Source organism: Alexandromys fortis, unplaced genomic scaffold (genome assembly GCF_014885135.2).
Source record: "Alexandromys fortis isolate MF-2015 unplaced genomic scaffold, M_Fortis_MF-2015_v1.1 scaffold_60, whole genome shotgun sequence".
NCBI classification, from domain to species: Eukaryota; Metazoa; Chordata; class Mammalia; order Rodentia; family Cricetidae; genus Alexandromys; species Alexandromys fortis.
In genome coordinates this window covers 9,985,066-9,997,261 of record NW_026067946.1, presented here as the reverse complement: position 1 = coordinate 9,997,261, position 12,196 = coordinate 9,985,066, and the positions used below count along the sequence as shown (strand labels likewise).

Here is a 12,196-nt window from a genome sequence, read left to right as displayed (position 1 = left end):
TCTGAGGTCAATTCGCTCCTATGCACTACACATGTGTGGGACAAGAACACATTCCAAGAAAAATTCCATGTTTGGGAGAAACTGGGGTCACAAGTTCTTGGAGTGTTTTCACAAGCAGTCAGAGTCTCCTCACATAGCTACATCTGTGGACCATGTTCCCACAAGGAGGGAGATATGGAATGAACATATACAATTGTGTTTATGAATTTTCCCATTTGGGACATGTCATGTAAAGAGCACGATATTTGGTGCCTTATATCAGGCTTCCTCCCCTCGGCATGTTTTAGAGGTTCACCCATGCTGTGTTATATTCACACTCCGTTCCTTTTCCTTGCCATAATATTCTGTGAATGTTACATTTTCTTTATCCACTTACCAGTTCATGCACATTTGAGGAACCTCTACTTGCTGGCAATTCTCACAACGCTTCTGGGAATACAGGTTAGGAAGTTTTCCTGGGGATCTATGTTTTCAGTTCTCTTTGGTGTGTGTGCACCTGGAAGTAGAATTACCTGGCAATGGGACAACTCTGTTTCACATGCTGAGAAACAAACTTTTCCAAAGTGGCTGCCCTTTTTAAAATTCACACCAAATGTAGGTATTTTAATTTCTTTGATATAATTGTCAATTTTTTAAAAAAAAATATAGCCTAATGGTTTTGTTTTACTTTAAAGACTGATAATATTGAACATCATGTGCTTATTGGTCATTTATGTCTTCTCTAGAGAAATCTCTAGACCTTTGTATTCTGTGATACTGGGAATAGAATCCAGGGCCTCATGCATGATTGTGAATTACTTTATCAGTGAACTACATCTCCAGCACAAAATGTTTTTAAATTGAGTTGCTTTTTTTGTCATTCTATTTTAAGAGGCTTGTTTGTTTGTTTTTGTTGTGTTATGAAGACTGGACCTTTATCAGTTACAAACTTTCATTTTTTCCCCCTCTTCCATAGGTTGTCTTTATCCTCACTTCACAGAGATCTTTGAAGTTTAAATATGTTTAAATGTTGATGAAATGTTATGTGGAATATTCCTTTACACTGTATGAATATATTTCTGTGTGATTGGTTTAATAAAGAAGCAGACTGGCTAATAGCTGAACAGAAAACTGGCCAATAGCTGGACAGAAAGAGATTGGGCAGGACAGCCAGACTAGGAGAATGCTTGGATGAAGAAGGGCAGAGTCAGAGGAGTCGCCAGGAAAATGGAGAGGAAGAAAAACATACCAGAGAGGCAATTGCCATGAGCCTTATGGCAGAACGTAGATTAATAGAAATTGGTTAATTTAAGTTATAAGAGCTAGTTAGTAATAAGCCTGAGCTATTGGCTGAGCATTTATAAGTAATATTAAGTCTCCATGTCAATTATTTGGGAACTGGCAGGTAGGAGAGAAAATTTCATCTACAGTATTGTGGAACAATCTTTCTGTACACTGTGAAGAAGTATCACTCAGATTAGCTTAATAAAAGCTGAACAGCCAATAGGCAGGCAGGATTTGGGGAGACAGAGAAGATGCTGGGAAGAGGAAGGGCAGAGTCGCCTGCCAGACATGGAGGAAGCAGGAAAGGTAATAAAGCCAAGAGGCAGAAAGTAAATTAATAGAAATGGTTTAATTTAAGACATAAGAGCTATTCAGGAACAATCCTAAGTTTATGGTCAAGATTTCATAATTAATAAAATGTCTCCATGTGGTTATTTGGGAGCTGGCAAGCAGAAAAAGTTTGACTTCAATGAAGCTCAGCTTACCTAAATGTTCTTATTATCACAAGTATTTTTGCTCATCAACTTGACTGGGTTGAGAGACACCTAGATATTAAAGTGCAGCACAGGCACTATGCCTGTCTGTGAAGGTGTTTCCAGAGAGGGTTAGATCATAAGGGTTCTGACCTAATGTTTAATCCATTGATGGTTTTGAAAGAGGAATAGATATTTGGGGGTGGAGAACTAGAGAAGGTATACCAATTGGGAGGAAAGAAGTCACTGGGTACAACCCTTTGAAAACTATATCTTGCCTCAGTTTCCTTCTTTCTTTTCACTTCTCACTTCTCTCCCTGCTTCCTGTCTACTATGTAGCGATCAGCCTCCTCCTTTTCCCGCACAGACTTATGCTGTTGTAGTCTTTTGCCTTCCCACGGACCCAGAGTCAGCAGAGCCAATGACATGGACTGGGATCTCTAAAACCATGAAGCCGACTGAGCCCTTTCTTCCGTAGCCTTTGCTGCCAGATGCTTTGTCATAGGTAAAAGATAGGTGACTGACATAATAACTTATGCTTTTGTTTAACAGTTAATAAACTATTGCCTAATGCAAGATCACGTTGTCTTATTTTTCCTCTTAATAATAAAACTTATACTTTTAGCCCTTACATTGAGAATAGAATCCATGTTGAATTACATTATGTGTAATGTAAGGGCCCCAATTTAATATGTGTATATGTATGCGCATGCATGTGAGCATGCGCAAACACACACATATACACTCAGTGCTTTGTGCATGGTAGCCTGTACTTTATCATTGAGATTTAGTCTCAGCTCCCAAACTACTACTACTACTACTACTACTACTACTACTACTTCTTCTTCTTCTTCTTCTTCTTCTTCTTCTTCTTCTTCTTCTTCTTCTTCTTCTTCTTCTTCTTCTTCTTCTTCTTCTTCTTCTTCTTCTTCTTCTTCTTCTTCTTCTTCTTCTTCTTCTTCTTCTTCTTCTTCTTCTTCTTTTGATATCCAGTTATTCTAGCACTATTTTTTTTAAAAGATTATCCTTTTCTCACACTAAATTGTTTTGGCACCCCTGTCAAAACCAATTGACCATAAGTGGACTTATTTACAGAAACTCAAATCTATTCCATATGTCTGTATGTCTGTCTTTGTGCCAGTACTTCATGATCTTAATTATTCTGGGGTATTTTTGTTGTTGCTTTCTGTTTTCAAAACAGAAAAAGTGTTATCTGACTTTGTTGGGTTTCAAGGTTGTCTTGGCTCTTCTAAGCCTCTTGTGTTTCAACAGGAATTTTGGAATCAACATACTGGCATCTAAAGAAGCCAGAAGTAGTACACTGAATTGTTATAGCAATTTAGAGACATTGACATCTTAATAAGCCTGCAATCCACATATGGGAACTGTCTTCTCATTCACTTAGCCTGTTGATTTCACGAAACTATTTTCAGTGTATAAATTTTACACTTCTCTCATTAAATTTATTACTAAATATCTTATTCTTTTTGTTGTTTTTTGTTTGCCTTTTTTTGTTTGCCTTTTGAGACAAGGTTTCTCTGAGTAGCTGTGGCTATCCTGGAACTCATTCTGTAGAACACGCTGGCCTCAAGTTCAGAGAGCCACCTGCCTCTGCCTACCAATTATTGAGATTAAAGGTTGGGATTAAAACTGCCTGTTTTTTTCTTTAAAAATTTAATCTAGTGTAAATGGGCTTGATTTAATTTAATTTTTCAGATAATCCATTGCCAGCATTTAAAAATGAACTGATTGTTAGCATATTAATCTTATGCCCTGAAACCTTGTCTGGCTTAACATTTCTTGTGTTGAGTAGACTATGTAGAATTTTCTACATGCGGGAGGATTTATCTTCTGCCTAAAGAGATGTAATTTTACTTCTTTACACATATGTCTTCTATTTCCTTCTCTTATCTACTTGCTTTGGCTAGCAATGCAAATATAATGAAGTGAACATAGGACACTTGCTTACCTTGTCATTAATCTTCATGGAAAACCTTCATTTGTGCTCTTTATTCTCCAATCAGTTTTATCTCTCACTAGTTCATTGTAAAACTTCTACGCAGTCCCATGATTTCCTATTATTCTTACAGCTGCCAAGCTCATTCCCACACCTTTTCCCTTGCTCCGTCTTCTAATTGGAGTTTTAGCCATTTGCTTCTCTTAAGACTTACCTCCTAACTCCTTGGTCCTTATCTAACTTTGGTCCTTATCATCTCTGAATCATCACTGTGAAGGGCCTTATCAGCTCCCTTCACAGGTGTCAATTAAGGCTCCATTAAGTGAAGGAACAAAGCAGAAAGCAGAGCTGGTATGGCTCTGCCAGGATTAGAAAATGGAAAGTATTGTTACCCAGTTGGTATATAGCTACAGTCTCACTTTGACAATGCTCTCCCCTATGAGAGCTAGTGCCAAAAGAGGCTCCAAAGCTACAGAGAAACCCTGTCTCAAAAAACCAAAAACCAAAACAACAAAAAACACCAAAGATAATGGTCTCCCCTGCCCATTTTGCTCAATCCCATCCCTAGAAACCTCCAGATTTTTCTGGAGTTAAACAGCCATAGGACTAACATTTTCTATAACTGAGGTCTGAAGAACCTCAGTTCCTCTATATACAGTTAATCCCATTGTCAAATATTGAGGATATTAGTCCTGACCCCCAAAAAGGCCATTTCTTTCTTTTTTTTTAATCTAAAATTGAATTTAATCAACATTTTAGGTTTGTTTATTGTGCTTTACTTCACATTGATATACAAGATCAAATAAAACCTAGAGGAGAAATTTCATTATTTAAGCATTTATTCTTAAGATTTTTCTGTTGCTCTTTTTAAAGATTAATTATTGGTGTTATATAAAGGCTGATTCACTTATGAGTGAGTATATACCATCTTTATCTTTCTAAGTCTGGGTTACCTCACTCAGAATAATTTTTTTTAAGTTTCATCTGTTTGCCTTCAAAATTCCTGGTATTCTCTTTAACAGATGTTATACATTTCTTTAGGTGTTTCTCAGCCATTTGATATTCTTCTTTTTAGATATTTATTCTATTTTTAATGAAATAATTTGGTTTGTTTATATCTAGTTTCTTGGTTATGTTACATATTGTGGAATTTAGACATCTGTTAGATTTTTATTAACCACATTAAATGATCTCATATTTCCTAAAACAACTTTCACTCTAATCAGAAATGAACTCCATTCATTCTAAATAAAACTAAACTCCATTTATTACATTAAGATTATTATACACCAAATACCTTTGATACTTACTAAAGAAAGAACTATCATAATGCTAGTAATATTTCCCTTACATTATTGAAATTACTTTTATCCAAATCTCTCAAGAAGAAACGATAAATATATTGAAAATATAATTATATGATTTTTATTTATTTAATGTGTGAAGAGAAGTTGTTTCAGATGAAACCTCGCTTTTAACTTCAGAGTACTTCCCTTACAGGAATTCTTTAACTTTTGACCTGTTTTGAACAAAGATAGAATCTAAATATAAACACCAAGTATTTATTTCCATCAGATTTAATCTCATAGATTCTTATCTGGTGTGCGTTATTCCCTCCTCAACATTATATATTTGTATCTTACTACTCAAATTGACTATATATATAAATAAATTTCCAAATATGAGTCCCAACTTTTAACACACACCCAAATCTAAGCTCTTTTCATCGAACCACCACAAAGTCTGCACTAACATCTTCCACTCCATGATCACTTTTCCCTTTTCTCTAGAGGTCAAAAATAATTAAACTATTTTTGAAAAAGCGGTGACATGATTTCACTTTTAAAGTCTTCTGAATTTTGTCATTTTATGTGTAGGGAACAACTAAAATTGTAGAAAAGAACTACACAAATTTTGGCATTGCAAATGTTTTGTTCTTCTTGTCTTCATTTCCTGCCATAAATCATCTTGTTTAATATAATCTACCCACAAAAAGTTCTGGCAAAACTCTTACAAATGTAGACATGCTATCACATCAGGGCCTGCTGAATTGGTTGCTCTTTTGTCACTCTCTCTCCCTAAAGTGTATCTTCAGAGCAGACCTCTGTAATCATAATATGATGTAAAATATCAATGTTGTGTATAAGAAAATTTGTTACATTTAATTTAATATCAATGTTTTACAAAGTCACCATTTATTCCATTTGTGGAAAATATCACTGAGGTTATGCATGTATGTCTTTCCCCTTATCAAATACAAAACAGTAAAACAGATGTATTATTTCTGTTTTAAATACTTCTATTCAAAAAACTGAGGTCATTTAGAGATCACCATAGCATGGAAAATTTTAAAAATCATTGAAATACTTTTATGGAATTTTATCTTACACTAGGTTCAATCCCAAGAAATCTATCAATCCATAATTAATCTATGATTTCCCCAAGTGTATTATCTAGCCAATTAATTTATTTGGCTAGTGCTCTTTCTCCTGAATGGCCTTCTTTCCTTATGTTTATCAATCTGAAAAATGTATCAGCCAGGGAAAATTAGATGTTTTATGAATCTTATTTTTGAGATATACTTTTTAACTTTCTTGAATAGTTTCAATGTCTTTAATGCAGGTTGAAACAATAAATTTCAATAAAACATTTGAACTATACTATCCATTTGATTCTACTTTATTTTATATGTCAAAATTATATCTACAATTAATATTCTCTTTTATTCTTTTTCTGACTCAATTTAACTAATAATTTACTACAGAGTTAGTTTTCATGACATTATGACTATAGTCTTCTAAGACTATATCAAACAAAAGGATACCTTGGATACTTATAGACAATAGGATATAAATTAGTCTTCATGACTGTGGCCTTTGTAGCTCTGGCTGACCTAGAACCCATTATGTAAGCCAAGTTGGATAACCATAGATATACTCCTGCCTTAACTAGTGATGGCTTGGGTTAAACCATTCTCTACCACACCAGGCTTTTGACCACAGTTTTAATGTAGCTATTGTAAAGATATTTCTTGACCTCAGCACATAATGTTTTTCTAGCAGGTTCTTTGTGGTATTTTCAATATGTTTATTGAGAATACACATAGGTTATTATATTTGGTATCATTCATCTTTTAATTTGTACAAACACCTTGGGCCTCATCTTCTGAAGTCTCTTTTTCTCTATTCTTTCTCTTTTCTTCTAGTTGGAAATTTCAATACAACACATGCTGATGTGCAACTTATTTGTGTCTGTAATACTTTTACTTATATTATTTTATTAAAACATGTTTGAAAACACATATTTCCTAAAGAATGTCTTCCTAACACACACTGTTCTCTATTTATATATTATTAAACTCAATCAAATATTGTGTGGTTTCAGATTCTCACCATTTTGTACAATCCATATTATTTGCAATTCCACATTATCAAAGATAATGCAAAATACATATGTATTACTTTAAGTAGTGCTTTAGTTAAATTCAGACTACAATTTACACATCAGATATAATATATTATTGCAGATAAGGATAAGAACATTTTTATTTATTTATTTATTTTAATTTTTATTTATTTATTAAAGATTTCTGATTCTTCCCCACCACAGCCTCCCATTTCCCTCCCCCTCCCCCGATGAAGTCCTCCTTTCTCGTTAGCCCAAAGAGCAATCAAGTTTCCCTGCCCTGTGGGAAGTCCAAGGACCACCCACCTCCATCCAGGCCTAGTAAGGTGAGCATCCAAACTGCCTAGGCTCCCACAAAGCCAGTTCGTACAGTAGGAACAAAAACCCATTGCCATTGTTCTTGAGTTCTCAGTACTCCTCATTGTCCCCTATGTTCAGCNTTTCTTTCTTTCTTTCTTTCTTTCTTTCTTTCTTTCTTTCTTTCTTTCTCTCTGTCTCTTTTTGAGACAGAGTTTCTCTATGTAGCCCTGGCTGTCCTGGAACTTATTTTTTAAACAAGGTGGGCCTCAAACTCAAAAGCCTATTTGCCTCTGCTTCCCAGAGTACTAGGATTAAAGGAGTGTGCCACAATGCCCAGCCCGTATTTTTCTTAAATTAAGGCAGATTTAAAAAATATTTTTTAACCAAAAATACTGGAGAACATATTCTAATTTATTTATATGATATTCTTCTAGAACTTCCTATTGGTATTTGAATTAGCATCTTTCAGCTTCTTTATAGTTCTCCGGACATACAACTCATTTACTGCCATGTTCTAGGAGATGCCTTTTGTCTCCTTCCTTCTTCCCTTTCTCCTTTCCTTCATTCTTCCCTCCCTTCTTCCCCATGTAGTGTTTTTTGGTTTGTGTTTTAACAAACAAAGCTTGCCTGAAGATCAGAGTGCAGAGCTAAGCCACTAGGGGCCAGGTGGTGGTGGATCACACCTTTAATCCCAGGATTTGGGATTCTCATGCCTTTAATCCCAGAACTATGGAGGTGGAGACAGGAAGGGATATGGCTGGGCAGAGAGAGGAATATAAAGTCAAAGGAGACAGGAGCTTGGATGCAGTCTGAAGTTTGGTGGAGACAGTTGCAGTCCGATGAGGCAGTGTGAGGAAAGGAACTGTGGTCTGAGCATTGGTAGAGGTAAAAGGTCTCTCTAGTGGCTGGCTGCTTCTCTGATCTCTCAGCTTTTACTACCTAATATTTGACTCTGGATATTTATTATTAAGAACAACTAGAATTCGTGTTACAGCCCCCTTTTCTTCATTTGTTCTTTTCTTCCTGCCTGTTATGTTTCATATTCTTATTGACCTTTAGGCACTCATGATCCAGAAATTAGCAATGTTCTAAAATATTTAAGGTATTTCCTCAATTAAGAGAAAAAGAACTCTTTAGAAACATCACCAGTCTCTTTTCAGTCCTCCTAGATGGAGGTCACCACGGTGTGCATGGTGGAGTTCCCTCAAAAGCTCATGGGGAAATTTAATCCCCTGTGCAACAGTATTAAACAGGATGGCTTCAGGAGAGCTCTGCCCTCATAACGGAGGGAGATTATTTCTTATACGAGAGAGCTTGAAATTAAAGGGAAACTCCCTTTCTGTTCGTGTGCTTTTCCATTATGTGGATGGAGCACTCCTCCTCTTCTGAGGACGTGGTAACATGGTGGTCTTCACCAGGCACCACTCCTACTGGCGCCTTGGTCTTGTACTTCCAAGTCTTCAGAATTCTGAAAAGTAAATGTCTGTTCTTTAAGAGTTTCCCCATCTGTGGTGTTCTGTGGCAGCAGTGCAAACATCTAAAGACAGCCCCTTCAGCACAGGGGAAGGTTTGCAGGGATTTGTGTGCAGGTTAGATTTCCATTGCTGTGAAAGATGCCAGAGGAAGAATCCAGAGGAGGGGAGACTTGCTTTGGTTCCTGGTCCCCATGGTCTAGTACAAGTATAGTGATTCCAGGTATCGGGCTCATGGTCAAGAAAACCATGGCAACAGACAGCATGGCAGGGACTGCTCATACCATTGCAACCAAGAAGCTGAGAGAAAGGAAGAGTGAGTTCCCCGGGCCAGTTATTCCATTCAAAGGCATGCTCCCAGTGATGTGACTGATGTCCTCCAACAAGGACAGACAGACAGACACATGCCCTTGTGCACACTCCTATAACTTCACAATCATGCTGTTGGTCAGTGGATCAATCTAGGGCTGCATAGTTGGCTCATTTTTCAATGACTGGATATACCCTATAGGGACTAAATCTCCAGCACATGAGTGTTAGTGATGGTGGTAGGGCCTTATAATAGACTTTGTCTAATGGTGTGGGAGGTCCTTCTATGTATTGCTTTTATTGGTTAATGAATAAAGAAACTGCCTTGGCCTGTTGATAGGACAGAACTTAGATTGACGGGGAATGCTGGGAGGAGGAAGGTGGAGTCAGAGACATACCATGGAGCTGCCAGAATCAGACATGCTAAAACTTTGCCAGTAAGCCACTGCCACATGGCACTACACAGACTAATAGGAATGGGTTAAATTAATATAAGAGTTAGCCAATAAGAAGCTAGAGCCAATGGGCCAAGCAGTGATTTACTTAATACAAGTTTCTATGTGATTATTTCAGGGCTGAGCAGCCGGGAACGAACAAGCGGCCCCTTCCTGCAACAGTCTAAACTTTTGAAAACTTTATTTTTTATTTTATTCCCTTTGTTTATTTTTTCCTCTCTTCCAAAATATTAAATATTGTCCCCTTACTCAAACAGCTCACTTGATATTATTTTTCACATTACCAGCACGGGTGGTGGTAGGGTATTCTGGTTTGGATCTTACGTGTACCCTACAGGCTCACATTGTGATTGCCTCTTCCCTGGCTGGTGGCACTATTTGGGGAGTGTGTGGAACCTTTAGGAAGTACAGACTACCTAGAAGAAACCACTAGGTCAGGGCACTGAAGATTACAGCCAACCCCTGGGGCTTGTTCCTTTCAGCTTCCTGCTCTGCTGTGATGCAGCGTCTGCCACATGCTCCCTCTGCTGTGATCTGAACTGCTGTACACAGGCTCAGCCCCATTAGCCAGAATAAATCCATCACTTTTTTAAAAAGATATTTTTGTCATGACACAAAAGTGATTGGTGCAGGAGCAGAGCTGTATCATGTGGGAATAAAACCTAACCCTAACTCACAAACAGGTATTACTTGGAGGAATTGGGAAATTTAAGAAGTCAGAAAAGCAAACAATCAAACAAATGAGAAATGACAATTCTGAACTACCTTCCTAATAAATAAACTTCTTTGAAATTGGCCATTTCTTTTAGATGATTGAGACAACAGTATCTAATTTATGTTATTTTACAACTTTTTCTTCTCTCTTTTTTTTTTTCAAGGCAGGGTTTCTCTGTGTAACAGCCCTGGTTGCTGTGGGATAATGCTCTTGTACACTGTAAAGATTTGTCACTTATATCAGTTTAATAAAATGCTGATTCGCCAGTAGTCAGGCAGGGGGGATAGGCAGGGCAACCAGACTAGGAGAATTCTGGGAAGAGGAAAGGCAGAGACAGAGGTGTCAGCCAGACACAGAGGAAGCAAGATGAGAGTGCCGCACTGAGAATAGGTATCAAGCCATATGGCTAAACATAGATAAGAATTATGTGTTAATTTAAGTTGTAAGAGTTAGTTAATAATAAACCTGAGCTAAAAGGCCAAACAGTTTAGAATTAATATAAACCTCTGTATGTTTCTATGGGACTGAACGGCTATGGGACCAGGTAGGACAGAAATTTCCATCCACACCTGGCTGTCCTGGAACTCACTCTGTAGACCAGGCTGGCCTCAAACTCACAGAGATCCACCTGCCTCTGCCTCCTGAGTGCTGGGATTAAAGGCATGCTCCACCACTACCTAACTAAATTATTGTTATTTTATATTTTATCCTTATTTGTCCAGGAAATAGTTATTACTCACTATATGTCAAGTGTCTTTGTGGGGTAAAAGTAACAATTGGGGCAGAAAGCCAACCAATCACTGAGTACCCTGACTCTGAACCCCGAGCCAGTGAAAGAAACACACCCTGTATTTGAGACCCGAGCCAGGGAAAGAAATGTCTTTATCCCTGAACCCAGGAGTAAAGACATGTGCCTTGGCTCTGAAACTATTGTCAAAGATACACACTTTGTTCCTAGAATCAGAGCCAGTGAAGGAAATATGCCCTGGTCCTTAGAGTCAAAAAGCTAAAAAGTACCAGTGAAAGAAACAATTTGGCCATGAAGTCAGAGCCATCTCTGCCCCTGACCAGCTAAACTGACAAATCCCTGAGCAGGAAAAATTTACTAATCTGCCTTTTTGCTGTTGAAAGTCTTACAGCCAGTGGTTACCTGCCCACTGGGGTGTGGCCTCTTATACTATTTATGCAGATAAAGAGTATGTGTCAGGCCTCTTTTCCGGCTATGGGATTCAGTTTCTGATCTCTGTTTCAGCAGAGGATTGTGATTTGTGAATGTACTCCTAAATAAATAACTGTCTGTTTCTCAATTCTGAGCTAGCGTGGGATTTCTTTTAAGCATTCTTCTACACCTTCTCCCTGGGAAAACTCCACCCCTAAGAAGCCCTATATAAGCCTCTCTCCAGAGCTGTCCTATTGTGGTTCTAACCCTCCAGAGCTGTTGTATTGCAGCTCTAAGTATATTGTGGCTTCCTGATTAGTCAGGATATCCCAGCACCACTACTGTACCACATTCCCCTACAGTTTTCCTGAGTACTAGATATATAATAGCAATTTCAAGGATATATACCATCATAGCCTTCAAGTGAGCTTGCAGTCTAATGATATACAAGGATGGCCCTGATCTCCATTCCCTGTAAAGATTTTTTGCTTAGACAGTGAGGGCTGACTGAGAAGTCAAGGATAATGGCACTGGGTTTTGATTCTACTGCATGTACTGGCTTTGTGGGAACCTAGTCTGTTTGGATGCTTACCTTCCTAGACCTGGATGGAGCGGGGAGGACCTTGGATTTCCAACAGGGAAGGGATCCCTGACTGCTCTTTGGACTGGAGAGGGAGGGGGAAAGGAG

The 12,196-nt window shown here is 37.8% G+C and overlaps 1 protein-coding gene across 2 annotated transcripts in view; it reads right to left on the bottom strand.

The window, feature by feature from the left end:
• Window positions 1-12,196, bottom strand: part of Mcc (MCC regulator of WNT signaling pathway) — a 379,948-nt gene that overhangs the window by 227,370 nt on the left and 140,382 nt on the right. The gene's annotated exons all lie outside the window — the stretch shown is intronic.